This window comes from Camelus bactrianus, chromosome 3 (assembly GCF_048773025.1).
Source record: "Camelus bactrianus isolate YW-2024 breed Bactrian camel chromosome 3, ASM4877302v1, whole genome shotgun sequence".
Classification (NCBI taxonomy): Eukaryota; Metazoa; Chordata; class Mammalia; order Artiodactyla; family Camelidae; genus Camelus; species Camelus bactrianus.
In genome coordinates this window covers 51,314,407-51,332,144 of record NC_133541.1, presented here as the reverse complement: position 1 = coordinate 51,332,144, position 17,738 = coordinate 51,314,407, and the positions used below count along the sequence as shown (strand labels likewise).

The 17,738-nt window shown below is 46.4% G+C and overlaps 1 protein-coding gene across 3 annotated transcripts in view; it reads left to right on the top strand.

Moving 5' to 3' along the window:
- The first annotated feature begins 222 nt into the window (after positions 1–222).
- Positions 223–17,738, top strand: part of GCNT4 (glucosaminyl (N-acetyl) transferase 4) — a 28,303-nt gene continuing 10,787 nt past the window's right edge. The window contains exon 1 of one of the 3 annotated variants that reach the window (XM_074359856.1): positions 223–493. The gene's annotated coding sequence lies outside the window, so the exon portion shown is untranslated. The other 2 variants (XM_074359846.1, XM_074359867.1) reach the window with 2 other exon arrangements.

Below are 17,738 nucleotides of genomic sequence, written 5' to 3'. Positions count from 1 at the left end.
TCCCCGTAAGGCAGGCCCCGGGAGCCTCTGGCCCCTAAGGACTCCGAGCGCCACGGGAAACGTCTGCAAGGGCGAGAACTGCAAGCACAGCGTACGGCTTTCACTTCACAAAGCTAGCGTAGAACCCGATACCAGGGCTGAGGCATAGATAGTGCCCAGTTGGTGAAGCAGGCGTGTGCTTGCTTTCCTGCAGTTACTGGGTGAGCAGAATCGGTACCGGATACCGCGCCCGCATGGCCCGCCACCCTCACCCCCACTTGAGGGTAAAGAGGAAGTTTTGGAGTGTCTATTTGACAAGTAGGCACAGACTGAAAAACAGCTTCGTTCTCTATTTATTGGGCCTAAAGCTCCACCTTCCCACGCTGCTCCTAGATGATATTTCTCTAGGCTGCGTGGGACACTGTCCTCGCCTTACCAATGAAAGCGGGGCGATTCCTGCAGGGCCGGAGCCTCGCTGAGCCCAGCCTTCGGGGGAAAGCAAAGAGTCGCAGATGTGAGTTTGCTTTGTCACTGCCCTCTCAGCGACTTTGGACTAGTCACTTAGTTTTCCAGACCTCAGCTTCCTTGCCGTTGAATGCGGGGAGGGAGCCGAACCTGGCTGACGCTCCAGGCAGCGGCGGAGAGCGGAGCGCGCGGCGCGCTCCTGGGAACTTTGCCCCGAGCGCGGAGCCGGGACCCCGGAGTGCGGGGGCGGGAGCTCCCTCCGCGGGAGCGCGGCGGCGGCGGCGCTCCTCCTTCCCTCCACGTCACGGGGGCCGCTCGGCGCTCTCCCACCACCGGCCGAGGGAGAGCAACTCCCAAGCAGGGCGCGCCGCCGAGGTGGCGGAGGAGGAGGTGGAGGAGGCGGGAGCCAGCCGCCACCGCTGTCGCCGGGGGACCGGGAGCCCGAAGCGCAACTCGCGGCCCCTCGGGAGCAGCGTCCGCAGCCACGGGGAACCCCGCGCTCGGGGCTCCCCCCCTCCCTGTCGTAAGTCGGCTTGGCCACGCAGGCCAGGGAGAACGCGCGGGGCCGGGGTGCGGGGCTGTCCCGCCGTGGCGTGTGCGGGGCTCCTGGCCCAGTGGCGCGTGGCCAGGGCGTCCGGACCCCCTCCTCGCGACTTTCATTTTCCCGCCGGGGAAAACTTGGGCGCCGGGTCCCCTGCGGGGCGGGGAGTGGAGGGGGCGTCGGCCCGGGGGAGCCGCAGCCGGATCCCAGGCCGAGCCCCAGCCTGGCTGTGCGCCCGCGGTGACTTCGGGGCCCCGCCGGCGGCTGTACGCTGGAAAGTTCTCCGAGGTCGGCGCTGGAGAAGAGGGCGGCGGGCTGCGGGGAGGCCGGCGCGTGTCAGCGGGAGGGTGCCCTGGGAGATGGGGCCGGGAGGCCAGCATCCCAGGTTACCGGAGCAGAGACGGGCCGGGAGTCGCCGGGCGCGTCCGCACCAGGGTTTCCCTGGGACTCTCCCCGAGCCGTGAGAACGCGGCTCCCGGACGCGCTCTTCCCTGGGGCTGGGGTCGCGCAGCCTCGTCCTCCGTGCTTAGACTCTCTCAGGTGAGGGGCGCCGAGGGGCGTGGTCCCCGAGGGACCTGCGGAGCCTGGGTCCCGACGCCGGCCTTTCCGCACCCCCGCCAGCTTCTCCGCAGCCCGGTACCCGCGGGCCCGGGCCACGCTGCCTGGCAGCGGGAGGCGAGTGGGCGGGAGCCGGACTCGGCGCGCGGGAATGGGCTGCTGGCGTGGCTTCTCCTTTAGGACCAGGCAGGGTAGGATGTCTTAATAGTTTGGAGATCAGAAGCTGACCTCCGGCCGCTCCCTCCGCTGGGACGGGCTTCTGCGCTTTTTGAGGTCAAGTTTTCTTGCCGCAGAGCTGGCCCCAGTCGTCCCTCTGCGAGGCGGCACCTCCTCCACCGAGCAGGGAGCCTCAGAGCCAAGAGGTCTGGGCTCTCGGAGTTTACCATCTTAACCTAGGCTAAAGGTGCGAGTGGGTGGGTGTTGTTTTATAAATTTAAGAACTAATCTTTTCTGCCTGGGGATGGTTTTCCGCGTCGTTGTAGCCGGGAAACCTGTGTTTCCCCTGTCTGGGTGAGCTGGACTAGACGTTAGCCCCGAGGCACTTGGCTTTTCATCCTCTGGTTCTTTAAACTGAAAAGCAACAAACCAGAAGATTACGGGAATTGGAGATAACAATTAAGTGTCTGTGTGGTGTGGTAGACAGAAGTCACGTCTTCTGATCTTACATGCATAAAACGCCCTTTTTTGGTCCCTTTTGTTAACTTCTGTTAATGGTTTCTTGAGGAAGTAAAATCTTTAAAAGTGAGTTACTGCAGGGAGCAGTTCCTATGTTGCCCTTTCTAAGAATCCAATTCTCTGTGAGAAATGACCAATTAAAATGCTTTTGAATTATATCTCACTTGTATTTGCCGAGAAACAATAGCCAAAGAGCCAGGTTGTGTGGCCCTGAGTGTTCCCGGGAAGACTGAAAGACTTCCCGTTAGGAGTGGAGAAGTATTCCTTTGAGAGGCAAAGTTTATAGTAATTTGCTGAATGCCACAGTACCTGCACAGAAGGAGCTAGGAGTGAGTGGCATACTTGGGCAGTAACTCAAAGTTAGCACTTGGTGGCACCAGGCTAAGTACCCTCGGGATAGGCTCGCAATAAATAGGTATCAGTCTGACTTTGAATGAAACTCAGACGTGGGGCAGTGCCCAGTTTCTGCTCTTTCCCATGAGAATGACTGGCAGCTGGAGCCACCACTTTTGGGAGTATGACTTGGTGACGCCGGCTTTAGCATAGCACCACAGACTAGAAGTAACAGTGTATCAGCTTCAAAGGATTTCCTTCTTAGGTTCCAACGCAGGAAGAAAGCAACGAGACAGTGAGATTATGTGATGTGAGGTTGAAAGTCAATCCATCGGTCCAAATACATTGAGCACTTATTTTGTGCCGGGCCTGCACTGGGTGCTGTGGGAGCACAAAGGTGCTGTAGCTCATGGGTCTGGTGGGGGTGGTGGTGGCAGGAAGCCTTCTTGGGGAGATTTAAGGTGGACCTGAAAGGTGAATAGGAGCTTCATAAACTAAGCAGGGGGAGGAGGAGGAGAAAAGGGGAGTGTATTCTCGCTCCAGGGAAGGGTGGACCCTAAGACCAGAGGAGGGCAGAGCAGAGAGAGTTCCAGGCAAGGAGAGGTCCAGTGTGGCCTGAGGGGCCAGTGGCACGAGGTGAGGTCAGCAGGTACCAGAGCTCGATGATGCCAAGTCTTGGGGCCATTTTGTGGACTTGATTCTCAAGACAGTGTCACACCTGAAAGTATCCCGATGAGATTTAGATTAAAAACAAAACTCCAGGTGCTGTGTGGAGAAGGGCTGCTGTGGGCTGGTGTGAGGGCCTGGCACAGTGGCAGTAGGGATGACACGAGTGGGTGGATTCTGGGGGGACTTGACCAGTTTTCTGTAAGGTATGAAAGTACAGGTGACTGCTTGTAAGTTTGGGCTTAAGCACTGGGGCAGATGGTGCTGCCCTTTACAGAAGAGGGGACACTGGCAGAGGGGCAGATGGGAGGAAAGACACATTTTTGATTTTGTTGAGTCTAAGCTGCTTTTGAAGCTCCTAGGTGGAAATCCTTAAGAAGTGGCTGGAGAGAGCGGACCGCCCCAAAGAAGCTGGGGATCATCTGTATTGGGGTGTCATTTTAAGCCTGAGATGGATTGAGGGGGTGACCTGGAAAAGAGCCCCTATCTTTATGGGGAAAGGTGGAAGGAAAACAGGGGCCGCAGTACTGGGTCTCAGCTGGCGCTGTAGCGCGTGCACACCCGGCACGGTGCAGGTGTGCGTGCGCGTGCATGTGTGCTGAGGGGCTGAGGGCTGACAGTGGCCACAGCACTTACTCCCTGAAGGCAGCTCCTTCAGTGAGAGGGGGGACAGAGGGATCGATGGCTTTATGAAGAAGAGAGAGCCTCCTGCATGTTACATGTGAATGGGATGGAACCAGTTGGAAGGAGAGGTTGAAGATACAGGATATCTCTGGAGCTTCCTTCCCACTCTTGGAGTAGCAGGTAAAAAACAGTCTGGTTGTGTTGCCATTTTTTTTTTTAATTGAAGTATCGTCAGTTTACAGTGTTGTGTCAATTTCTAGTGTACAGCATAATGCTTCATTCATAACATATACCTACATATATTTGTTTTCATATTCTTTTTTATTATAAGTTACTACAAGATGTTGAATATAGTTCCCTGTGCTATACAGTAGACACTTGTTGTTTGTCTATTTTATACACAGTAGTCAATATCTGCAAATCTCAAACTCTCAATTTATCCCTTCCCACCCCCTGTTCCCACTGCTAACCATAAGTTTGTTTTCTGTGTCTGTGAGTCTGTTTCTGTTTTGTAGATAAGTTCATTTGTGTGTGTTTTTTTCCCCAGATTCTACATATGAGTGATATCATATGGTATTTTTCTTTCTCTTTCTGGCTTACTTCACTTAGAATGATGATCTCTAGGTCCATCCATGTTGCTGCAAATGGCATTTTATTTTTTTATGGTTGAGTAGTATTCCATTATGTAAATATATCACAGCTTCTTTACCCAGTCATCTGTCGATGGACATTTAGGTTGTTTCCATATCTTGGCTGTTGTAAATAGTGCTGCTGCGAACATTGGGGTGCATGTGTCTTTTTAAATTAGAGTTCGCTCTGGATATATGCCCAGGAGTGGGATTGCTGGATCATGTTGTGTTGCCATTCTGATATCAAACTCACATAACTTAAACCATCAACATCCACTGACACAATATTTTGAAGCACATATGGCGGTAAAATTTGAAGTTTTACTTTGTAGATCATGCAAATTTGATGATTAGGAGAAACATAGATGGAAATCATGAAACAGTTACAGTGTATCTAAGAGCGGCCCCTGGAGTGAGACTGCTGAGGGTCCCTGGTTCTGGCCCTGCCACTCCCTAGCTTATGACCTTGCACAAGTTTCCTGACCTTTTTGTCTTAGTTTCCTGGTCTCTGAAATGGCCACACCTAAGGGGTGTATGTGCTGTGGTACCTTCTCGTGGGCTGTTGTGACGATTGCCTGTGTGCATGCTGTATGCACAAGATAGGGGTGTGTGCATTGTGCCTGGTGCATAGTGAGTATTCAGCAAGCCTTAGTGCCAGGGGTTTTATTATGAGGGTGTCATTTCCATCATTTTCAGATGTGGAATCTGAGACTCAGAAGTTTGAGAACCCGTCTAACGCTGTAGAGCCAGTGGCCAAGTTAAGGTTGGGATCTCATTTGCCTGACTCGCAGGCAGGAGCGCCTCCCACTCAGCATGTTGACAAGTGTCAAGTGCTGGGTGCTGTATGGAACTAACTGTAACAAAAGGATCTGGTCACTCCCCATCAGAAGGCAAGAAGCAAAGCAGAGAATATCAATGTCGAGGCTTACAGACTTTTCCCAAGCAATTTAGAGATGTATGTTTTGTATTAATTTGCATTGCTTTGCATGTCATTTTATATGCACTTCCATATGCTGGTAGTTTTCCTAGTGGGATCTAAAGACTGAAGCTTCAAGTATATAAGATCAAATAAAATTAATCAGGAATTGAGTGCAGCCGCTTCAAAACCTAATGAGCCCCAGGGCGTGGTGGGCTCAGCGTAGGCTTTTGGGAAAAAGACTGGGTCAATATTTACTGTTTCAGAAAATGTGGGAAACCGGACACCATCTGATAAAAGCAGGTCACATCTTAATGTGTAATGAAGCTTGATTTGCTGAACACAATAGAAAAATACAGAAAAAGTGGAAGAAGAGCAGAGGGAAACTGTCTATTATATAAAATACCAGAAAACGAGACAAGCAGAAGTCTGCTTTATGAAGCTGAAATAATAAGAAACACTTAAGAGTCGGAAAGTAAAGGTGAGACTTCTGCTAAACAGGATGAAATTTTAAAAAGAGCATAATCTTAAATACAAATGTGTGGGGTTTTAAAACCAGCAAATTCTCCCTAATTTGGACTTACTGGGAAATAGGCCATTGTGTCTTAGTTAAATGTTAGAAATACATATATTGTAAAAGAAACCAAAACTGTGACTTTGTTATTTAGAGCAGTGGTTCTCCAGGTGTGGTCTGGACTGACTGGCTGCGCCAGCAGCACCTGGGAACTTGTTAGAAATGCAAATTCTGGGACCACCAGCTCTGCTGAATCAGAGCCTCTGGGGATGGGGCCCAGCAGCCTACAATGTAGTATTTGGAGCCAACTTTCATTTCTCTTTTGCGTTTTCACCTTCCATTTCCCTCCAGTGGTCACCCACTTCTCACTGTGCTGCTCACCTTCCGTCAGTCAGCATCCTCGTGGAGGGTTGTACCCAGACACAAACCCATCCCTTCCTCTGTCTCAAGGTCTAAATTGGTGGAAGATGCTAAGGTCCCTTTAGGCTTTCCTGTTCTGCAGCTGTGTGGTTCTCATGCTGTCCAGGACCACACCAGTTTGATTTTGCTGCCTTTTAAAAATCTTTTGGCAATCTCATACCACACAAACTGTGACTCCTTCTGAACATACAGTCAGCCAAAACTCCGAACCACTCTCTACAGATGCTCCTGTTAAACCACATTCTCCATCTGGTAGAATGCAGTTAATTTCTTGGATTTGAATGTTACTCGATCCAAGTCTGTCCAAATCTGTTTGGGTCCTATTTCTGTCCATTTTCACATGAATCTTTGAGTCCTCTGCCAACTTGTCTGCCAATGTCCTGGCCTGAGGAATTAATAACAATATGAGCATCTTTGTTAGAGGCCTTTCTCAGTGTTAATGAGGCTTAAAACTTGGCATCTTTTGCCGTCCTTGTGTAGCTGAAATCAGAAGGATAATTGTCATCAGTCCCATCCTTGTTTGCATTTAAATCACTGCTGTTCAGAAGTGTTCCTCACACGGTTTCTCCACGTGGGGCCGCGTCAGCTTGGGGGTTTTTGTACGTGACACAGAGGTAAGTTTCAGCTTATTTATGGTCAGATTAAGATGAATTCAGAAATTTCAAAATAATAGGGAGCAAAAATTCTGCCTTGTCATTACTCTCGGCTTTATGGCCCTCCCCACCCAAGCTCTAGAACTTAAGAGCTTTGTGCTGAAGTCCACATTTCACCAAGAGATTAAGGTTATTTAATTTCTTTCGATGTAAAATTTTGCTCCTACACGACTCTCACAGGAGTACAATTAGGTAATATAATCATACAAAAAAGTTTTAAAAAGTGAAAAAGCAAAACAACCTTATGGCAAGAATGGTTTTTGATCCAAATTTTATTTACAAATCAAAAATTGACTCACAGACATAGAAAACAAACTATGGTTACCAGAGGGGAAAGGGCAGGGGAGGGATAAATTAGGAGTTTGGGATTAATAGACACACACTACTATATATAAAATAGATAAACAACAAGGACCTACTGTAGAGCACAGGGAACTGTATTCTATTTCTTGTCATAACATACAGTGGAAAAGAATCTGAAAAAGAAACATATATATGTGTATGTATAACTGAGTCACTTTGCTCTACACCTAAAACTAACATTGTGAATCAACTACACTTCAACAAAAAATAAAATCTAAAAAATGCTTTGAGCCATGGTCGCTAGAGCATGAAAAAGAACCTAGAATCGTGCCGTTACGTCTTTCATGTCCTTATCCATGCTGCCCAAATCCTCTTCCTCTTCCCTACCCTCCATTGAAAGACTAGCCTTAACCCAAACTGCAAAAAAAAATCCCAATAAAATCCAAGCCTGCTTTCTTCCTCCAGGATACTACCAAACGTCTTTTGATGTGATATTCTGCTTACAAAGGCAAGCAAAAAACAAACAAACCAAAGAAACCAGTGATGGGTGCTAAAGGAGCTCTTTGTAACCTCAAGTAAATCTCCTTGACTGCTGTACTTCTGGCTCTTTGATTGCTTTTCCTTCTCCCCCGTCCCCTCTTCCCCAGGGCAGAGCCTGCTCAGAATGCAGTGAAGAGTGAGCAGTAGTGCTCAGGATTGGGGAGAACAGGGACTAGCGTAGCCTGTAGCCCGTGTGCTTGCCAAGAGTCCTTTTCCTTCTCAGCGTCACAGGCAGCGTATTTGGAATATTTGCACTGTTGCGTCCTTTTCCCACATGCCTGCATGCCACCTGGGGGCAGCAAGGAGGGGCTCTCTCTGCCCAGCCATCACCTTCCACCAGGTTCTCCCTTCCTTCAGCCTTGCCAGCCACCACCCTGCCCGACTCTCAGGCAGGCCGAGGCAGATATCATCTCAGGTGGGTTGGGAGAGAAAAGCAGAGTGACACACGAGGCAGGCACAAATTCAGCCGCAAAGACTACATCATGGAAAGATGCTAGCAGAGTGATACGGAGATAGTGGGGCTGACGGAAGGAATGTGGAACCAGAGGAGAGAAGCTAAGGAAGGAGGAACATAAAATGAACACTATGGCAGGAGAGCCCCTAAAGAAAAGAAACATTTCCAAATGCTAGCTAGTGACTTACCTTTTCTGGGAAGTTCTCTCTATACAATAAAATTCAAATGGAACCAAAGAGCTGGGATTTCTTGGATTGTCGTCAAGTCTCCTAGGACCTCACTGTTTCTCTCTGTTCCTCCAGGCAGTACAGGTTCCAACTGTATCTCTCCAGAATCTAACACAGTGCCTGCGTAGCACATGGTAGACACACAGCAAATGTTTTCTGGATGGATGGGCAGCCAATTGAAGGGGGATAGAAATAGAATATCTAAGAATAAAGGCATATATAAGATATGTACCCCAAAGAAGTGGAAGCAGGGACATGAGCTGATGTTGTAGCCCTGTGCTCATAGCAGCAGCGTTCACAAGAGCCAAAAGATGGAAGCAGTGCAAGTACCCATCCACAGACAGATGAATAAACAAAATGTGATATTGACGTACAGTGGAATATTATGCAGCCTTAAAAGGCAGGAAATCTTGACACATGTATTACATGGATGAAACTTGAACACATGATGTTTGGTGAAATAAACCAGCCACAAAATGACAAATATATGATTCCTCTAATATGGAATTCCTTGAGTAGTCACATTCATAGGAAGAAAAGCAGAATGGTGGCTGCCAGGGGCCACAGAGAGGGGAGTGTTTAATGGACACAGAGTTTCTGTTGAGAAAGGTGAACAAGTTCTGTGAATGGATGTTGGTGATGGTTACACAACAGTGTGAATGTACTTAATGCCCCAGAACTGTACACTTAAAAATAGTAAAAATTTAACCATTGATTCATCCATGTCCATCTGCCTCTCCATCCATCCATCCATCCATCTGCCCATCTTTCCATCTGTCCATCCAGCCACTCCCCAACCCATGATCTCACCAACATTTATGGGATGGCTTTTCTAGGATAGGCTAAGAAACAGAGACTTTTTAACACTACTGATTTTTTAAAAATGGTTACAATGGTAAATTTTATGTTATGTGTATTTTACCACCATAAAATAAGAGAATATTTTCATGATCATAAACTAATTCATAAATGTGGAACAACAAAAGAAAGGTTATTTTTATAACAAAGAAGTGAACCAGTTAGCGTTTGGAAAATGCAGATTATAGAGAAGACAGCAATGATGCCAGACTTCAAAATGTGTTTAAAACCTTTCCACTAAAAATGTGTTGCCTAATAATGACAGGGACTTTCAAAGGCTTTTAGTCCTGCCCACTCCCCTTTGCCTCTATGCTTCCCTCCTTAAAAGCAAAAAACAAAATAAAAAAGTCTTTATTTTGGAAAATTTTCAAACCTATGGAAAAGTAAGAATAAAAAAAAAGTTGCACTCGTCTCACTCCCCCTTGACCATGAGAATGTGGGAGGCTTTGACGTGCCTTCTGCACTATCCTGCCTGATGGAGACCCCCACTCTTGGCCCCCGGAGGGTCTCTGGGTGCAGGAGTGGGTGTGGCACGTGGAGGATGAAGCCCCATCCTTGTTTGCAGAGGAGCCCCTGGTCTGTTATATCCAGTGCCCCTCCTCTGGCAGTTGCTTGTTTAAATGCTTTTGACCCCTTACCATCATGCACCCTAAGTGCCCGTCAGCTTTTCCTGCCAAAATATGCCCAATGCATGAGCAGAGTTAGTCTCACTGTCTCCACGTGAGTGAGTGCCCTTGGCCCTCTTTCACAGATGAGGAGGCAGAGGGCTGACTAGATTAGTGACAGCAGTCAGGACTGAAGTTCAGAATCATTGGCTTTAAATTCCAAATCACGATGTTGCACCGAGAAGTAAAGCAGGAGGGTGAGATGGAGAGGGTCGAGTGTGTGGCTGGAGGTGAGGAGTGGGCTCAGGCAGGTAGGGGAGGGAAGAGGGGGGCTCAGAACTACTCAGCATGGTCCCTCCCCCCCCCCCCCGTGGTACTACATCTGCCTTTTTGATTAACAAGCTTGTTACAAAACAAGCTCTCAAGAAGGCAGTCCACCTGTAAGGTGGCCGTCAGAGATTATATGGTGCTTATGACTAGAACCAGACGAGAGGTTTGCCACATGCTGAGTCGTGCTTGCCTGAGGCATGGTGGGCGGGCTGTGTAGTTCATGCCGATATATGAGAGTCAGTTTGGTGAATCTTGGAGCCTGCTTTTCTTCAGAGGTTTGTCTAAAGCCACTGTCTGCCTCTAAGTACAGACAAATGAGAAGTTCAGCATCATCTGAGACATAATTTTGCACTTGACTGTATAGAAGATTATACTATTGTACAAGTAGACACTTTAATCTGGTTTAAATTTAAGCTTAATTTTGTACACATGTGCATGTATGTGAAGCATTACCAGTTTCATATGGTTCATCATTCAAAGTGCAGCTTTGCAAAATTACTTAAACATATAAGGGCTTATTTTTCTCACATGATAAGAGTGCGGAGTAGTCTCTTGGCCTGTTCTTTATGGTCCCCAGGTGGCTGCTACCATGCTAGCCATCATGTCTGAGTTCCAAGCAGAAAAGCAGATGAAGGGAAAAAATCAAAATGGCACACACCCTCCACCCTGATTCAGATTCTTTTAAAGAACTTCCCCAGATACCCCACATTGTATTTTGCTGACTGCTCCTCTGCAGTGGAGGCTGGGAAGAAAGTCTTTTAGAGAGGTATGTTTCTGCCACCAACAATAATACAGAGATTCTCTTAGAAAAGAAGAAAAGGAGGGTGGATTTTGGGAGGCAGGTGCTATCTCTACCAGAGCCATAAGTAAAATCCTCACCTACTTGGGTCTGTGGCTGAATGCCATCCCACTGAACTCTGTCTATTCTGGCCACACTATTTCAGTGATTGTAATATTGTAATCTGTTTGGAAATCTAGAGAGTCTGATATTTCCTTTTGCATCCCATAGAGTTGGCATATAAATTTGCTGAGATGTTTAATTTTTAACTAATCTTTTTACTTTTTTATTATATTAGCTAAAAGTAGAACCTACATGTTGAAACCTGTTATCTTAATTTAAACCATTTCTAGAGGATATAACAAAAAAGAAACAGATTCACAGATATAAAGAACAAAATAGTAGTTATCAGTGGAGAGAGGGAAGAAGGGAGGGGCAAGACAGAGACAGTGGGTTAAGAGATGCAAACTACTGTGTGTGAAATAAACCGCAGGCTACACTGTACAGCACAGGGACTGTGCCAGTATTTTATAATAACTATAAATGGAGTATAACCCGTAAAAATTGTGAATCACTATGCTGTACACCTGAAACTTATGTACTATTATAAATCAACTATATCTTGATAAAAATAATGATAAAAACCATTACTGGAATACATCCTTGTAGGAAATGCCAATGGAGAGCTTCTTGGAGTCTTTTCTAGAGTCATTTCTGTGACTTTTGATAAGACATTTTATAGGAAATCTCTGCTTTTGAAATTCCTATTTTAGCAGAATTTCCCCGAGCACTGCTGATTGTGTTTGCTCCACCCCTTTATCTTAGTTTTGAATTCCTGGGTCTCAACTTTATTGTTTCTCCATGCAGACAAGCTCTCAGGACAGTATGTGCATCTTAAACCAAGAAATACAGATCCTTACTCAGCGGTGACATCATGACAGTGTGGCCACTCTTGAATTTTTTTAGTGGAAGTGCAGAAGCATATTGAGGTCTCCGGCTGGGCTCCCCACCACGTTGGCAGAACACGGAAGACGAACAAAGGAGCTTTTCTGATGATTTAGAACTGAGTGTATCTAAGCCATTCATGGAGAGCATGGCCTGGCCTTGAGCCATTTCTGCCGTCTCTACCCTTGTCTCACCTCTGTCTACCCCTGTGCTGCCTCTGGGATGTGGTTACAGGGACTGCAGACACTGCTTTAAGCGCACATGTAGCAATCAGAGCTACTCTACCTCTTCAGCTGCTGCATAACCTTTGGGGAATTAATTCTGGCCAGTATAAAAGACAGAGTTGGCCATATAACACCAGATAAGTGCTTCCAGAAATTTCAGGGTGGGGGAGGGAAGAATGGTCACATCATGTAGACCTTGGGCAGAGAAAGTTTTTTTTTCTTCCCAGTGCACTAAACATGTTTTTAAAAAATGACATAAATGCTTTTCAACTCAGTTTTTCCTCTTTATAGAAAAAGAAGCCAAAATAGTCTCAACCCACATTTTTAATTTAGAACATAAAACGTAAACGATGTATCGGTTCTGTGTTGGGCCAGCTAAGCGTGGAAGGCAGGAAAGAGAAGTGAGAAAGGAATGTAACCTCATGTTTGTGAAGCTTGAGAGATAAAGACTGAATACATTAATGAGCACCTTTTTTGTAACCTTTTATATCTACAAAGGAGGAAACATTTGGTTTAACCTGTTTCCATCAGAGCTAAAATTTGAGGGCATAGGTATTTTTGAAGTCCCATCCCCACCCCCCCTTTTTTCCTATGGAAAAACTCAAGGTTCTGCAACATAACGAGGGTCACCAATTGTTACAAAATAAAACCTTTTCATTCAGTAGGATCATATCTGGTACTTTCGACTTCCTACGGAAGACTTCTTGGCCATATAGCTTTGCCCAGCAAGATACACAATCAGCTTTTGCGGTTTCCCCTGTGGACCAGATGAAGCAAAGCCCAGAATCAAGTTGGCTGTCTCCTCATTGGTGTGACTATAAAAAGCTGGCTGAATTCTGTACTTTTTTTGCTCCATTGCTGCAAGCGCAGATTTCTGATGACCTTGAGGGAGTGCTGTGGGGTAAACGCATCCTGACCTGGATTGCCCTGGATTGCTCGTTTCCTACATAACCTTTAATGATCCTATAAATCTCCCCAAACCCGAGAGGCTCCAGTGAAGTTACTGTTGGAAGAATTATAATCTAAACAGAGGATTGATAGATTGATGTTGACATCCAGAATTTTCAGACCTCTGTTCTCAAGTCTTACGGATAAGGTAGACCTTTGTGTAAGGAAAGTGGTACCCATAGTCTTTGTACTTAAAATGGAAGCCAACTGCCTGTAGAGGAAGCTGTCAGTTGTGACACGTTCCACAGGGGCCTCGACCAGAGCCCCTTTGGATGCAGGGTATCATGTTTCCCTGAGTGAGACAATTTTAAGTGGACGTATGATCTGGGTAACTGAGCACTGGCGGAGGCGCTGTCTGAGGGTATGTTTCATGTACTCCCATTGCTGCAGACTCCTCACTACTGCTTGTTTCTTATGTGGTCCCTGAGGAGGTCTGCCTGCCAGGGATGCTAGAACAAGTCATTGCAGTTTTGTCCTATCTGGAGAATTGCCCCTAAAGATAATGAATTCAGAAGAAAAGCTTCGAATTCTGCAATGCATAGAGTTACAGAAACTGCTTAGGTGATTGTAACTCTGCAGAGAACTGGTTGCATTTGCTCTTCTTGGATGTCTTTTAAAGGAACTCTTTGGCTCTTGACCTTTTGAAAGATATTGAGCAAACTGGGGTAAAAAAATTCTAGAGATTATCTAGAGTAACTATCTTCCTGTCTTTCAAAATCCAAAATAGGTGTATGTCTTCGGGAATAATATATACACCAGACATGAACAAAAAAAGAGCGTAGTCAAGGAACTGAAAAACAGATAATCATTAGAATGTCCAAATGAAGAGAATCATGAATGTACTATTTTAGAAAAATTATGAATGTACTATTTAGAAGACTGGCAAACAGTCAATATGTTGGTATCCAGGAAACCATTCCTCTGCATCCCATGGTTTTTCTTCTGTAGCCATTTCACATGCGTTATGTCATTGGACCTTCGTGACAGCGTTGTGGGGTGGAAAAAACATTATTCCATTCAACACTGGGGAAATAAAGACTTGCCCAAGATTAAATGACTTGCCAGGGTCACTTGAGGTGTTTTTCATGGCAGAGCCCAGATGGAACTTGGGTTTTCTGACTTTGTCACACTGAGCAGCCACCCAGTGCCAGGTAGGGATGTACGCAGGGCTGGGAGTAGAGTGTGAACAAGGCCTGTCCTGGAGACGGAAATAAACTAGTAAACAAAGTAACTGCTGCTGTGATGAGTGCTTAGAAGAAGACGAGGTGTGTGATAGTCAGGAAAGAGATTTAAGAGGGGTGATCGCAGAGGACCAGAGGAGTGGATATGTCTCCTGAAGCTTGAGGGATATGGAGGGGTCAGTCAGGCCAGGATTCAGGGGGAAAAGATAGAAACATGGGACCAGCAAGTGCAAAGGTCCTGAGGCAGGAACAAGAGTGTGGTATTCTGGGAACTTGTAGAAGGCTGGTATTGCTTACAGTTTAATGAGCAAGAAAAAAAGCAGAATTCGATGAAGTTGGAGAGTAAGGCAGGGCCTGTGGCCATGGAAAGTATCACTGATTTTAAGTGCAATGAAACCCAGGTGAAGGGGTCTGAGTGTAGGGAGTGGAGCTAGGGTGAGGCTTATGAAATCCTTTTGGCTACATTACAGACAATGGATTAGACGGAAATAAGGGAGGCTAGTGAGGAGGTCACTTCATATCCAGGCGAGGAGAGCTGATGCTGGCTTGGGTTAGAGTGGTTCCCGTGGAGTGGAACGGGTGGGTGGATTCTCCTACATCCCCTACATTTGGGAAATAGAACCAACAGGGTTCTTATACTGCTAAGCCATTGGAGTGGCAGCCTCGCATGATGGTCAGTAGTGCAGGCTCTGAAGACAGGCCACAGTTGAAAATCCTGGCTCCTCCACAGGCTAGCTCTTTATTCTCTGTGACTCAGTTTCCTAATCTGAAAAATGGGGACGATCTTACCTCTCTCACAAGTTTGTTGAATGGAATATGTAAGATAATATAAATGGCCCCAGCACCCAGCATGGACCATTAGAGAGGGTCCGGTCTGTGTCCTGCCTCTGCAGCATGAAGACTTCTGTTGACTTTGGCCAGAACAGCCTCAGCTGAGGGGGCAGTGGAGCCAGACTGGACTGAGTGCCACCTGAGGGGCCTGGGTAGTGGGGATTGGAGGACCCCCCCCCATGCAGTCCCTTGACGGGGAGCACTTGGATATACAAACATGAATATAATAGGGGACCATGTCCCCCCGCATCCCCAAAGTGAAACAGTGTCTAATGATGGCTAGGCCTCGGTTTCTCATTTAGAGAAGGAGGAATTTGGACTCAGTCACCAGTGAAGTCCTTGTCAGTTTTAGGATTTTGCTTCTAGGCTTTTTCAGGAATTACGGAACAGTTAATCCAGCTTTGGTGGGGAAGGCCCAGAGAAGTCAATTCTATTATCTACATATTTTTTCCTACAGCAGAGTATGTTGACCTCATTAGAAATCTGTTTACTTTCTAGCAGTTCACAGACCCAGTGCACAGTAGGACTCATTCACGGTATATCGTGAAATGAAAGAAACAGCCAAGATGGTGCCTTTAAAATGAGGCTTCTTATCGAAAAGGAAGTCAAAACAGGCATGTTTATTGAAAGCAGTCTGGACGGACATTACTGTCCACAGAATGCTACGGCCAGGTGGTAGATTACTAGTGAGCTTTGTTTTCTTCTTTAGACCATTCTGACTTTCTGATTAAAAAAGAAACAATAGAGTTTACTTTTACAAACAGAATAGAAAGCCTTTTTTTTTTCCTTTTTGAGACTATAACCTCTTATTATTTGAGGACCGTTTGTCCTCAATTTGTATGGCATTGTATTACCTGACCCAGGCACACCTTTCTTACTGTTTACCTGATCATGTTCTGATAATTATTAGCCTTTTGCAATCCTCCCTCTAGAACAATGAGGGTATAGGTCATCGGGGAAAGAAGCTTGCCTTTTCTGCTCCTTCGCCCACTTCATGTGCTGTGAGGGTGTGGAGGAAGTGCATCTTGGCTGAGTCATCCTCCCACTGATGGTCTTACTCCAGAACTGTCCTTGGGTTTGGTGATGAGTGTGCCATCAAGGGGAGAATCAATGGCTTTATTGAAATCAAGGAGCTGCAGTAGAAGGACCTTTACTCATTCACCTAGATCAGGAATTTGTGTGTGGGAGCTCATCTATGTTTTAGTGTTCTTTAGTGATGATTCCTCTTTGTAAGAGTTTAGAAAGAAACAAAATCCTGACATTTCTAAGTAAACTCTTCAAATCGTATTTTTCGCACTGACATGTAACGACAGTGACTTTGAGAACTTACAGGTGGTGCACAGAGGGAATATTCTCCATGTGGAGAGAGAATTCGCCTGGAAAGTTTTCTAAAATAACTAGTAATTCTCAGAGAGCTCAGATTGTGTCACTGGTCACTACAGGAACAGGTGGGTCAGTGGGTAGCTGTGATAAGATACGGGACAAGTACCTGATGGCAGAACTTCTCAGGATGAGTGAGCTTTCTTCCCTTTAACAGATTCCATTGGCCGGGAGATTGACTAATCCCTGCGTTAGCACATGAATTGGCCCCAGCCTCTGATTACAGGAACAGAATGTGTTCATCACCCAGCATTCTTCCAGGATGATTCTCCATCTAAATAATCCCTTAAGGTGGGTGGAGGGTCTCAGGACTTCCAACATGGTTCAATGTTCACTTCTCTTCTAGCTTTAGGGCAGTCAGATAAAACACGGTAATGAGAAGTTTGAGTCAAGAACTAAAACTGTTGGGGAAGATAAGAAGTATTTTTAATTTATATTCCAAAGAACAGCATTGCCTAAGAGCTCATCTCTGGAGCAACTCTCTGGGTTCAAGTTCCAACTAAAGCACTTTCTAGCCCAGCAGGACCTTGGGCAATTTCTGAATCTCCACATGCCTCAGGTCCTGTCTTGTAAAAGGGGGACAGAGGTAGTACCTACCTCATTGATCTGTGTAGGGGATTGAGTTATTACACACAGAGTACCTGGAACAGTGCCCAGAGTAACGATTCTTGATTGAACTATTCTACATTAATAGTAATAGAGATATTGTTAAATTAACAAAAAGCATCATATGGAGGCGTTCAGGCATTAATTCTAAAATACTGAATTTATGTTAGCACTTTGTAGGGGAACAGGAGATAGATTGGAAAAAAGGACAATAAGCTATAGGTCTGGGCAGGATCTTTAGAGAAGTCAATGAGGAGGAGTAGTAAGAGGAGGGGGAGGAAGAGTTGAGGAGGAGATGTGGATGAGGATGAAGATGAGGATGAGGACAAAGCCACCCCAGCATTAACCAGGTGGGTGTGATCTGGACTGTGCCAAAGCACTTTGCATGCCTTACCTCATTTAACCTCAAAATCCCCTTGGGGTAGTTACTGTTACTAACATCCTTTTACCGATGAGGACACAGAGATGTGGCGAGGTTGAGGGGCTCGACCACGGTCCAGCACAAGGGCCTCCCCCAGCAGAAGCCGGGCTGTGCGGCCAGGAGCCTGTGTGGCT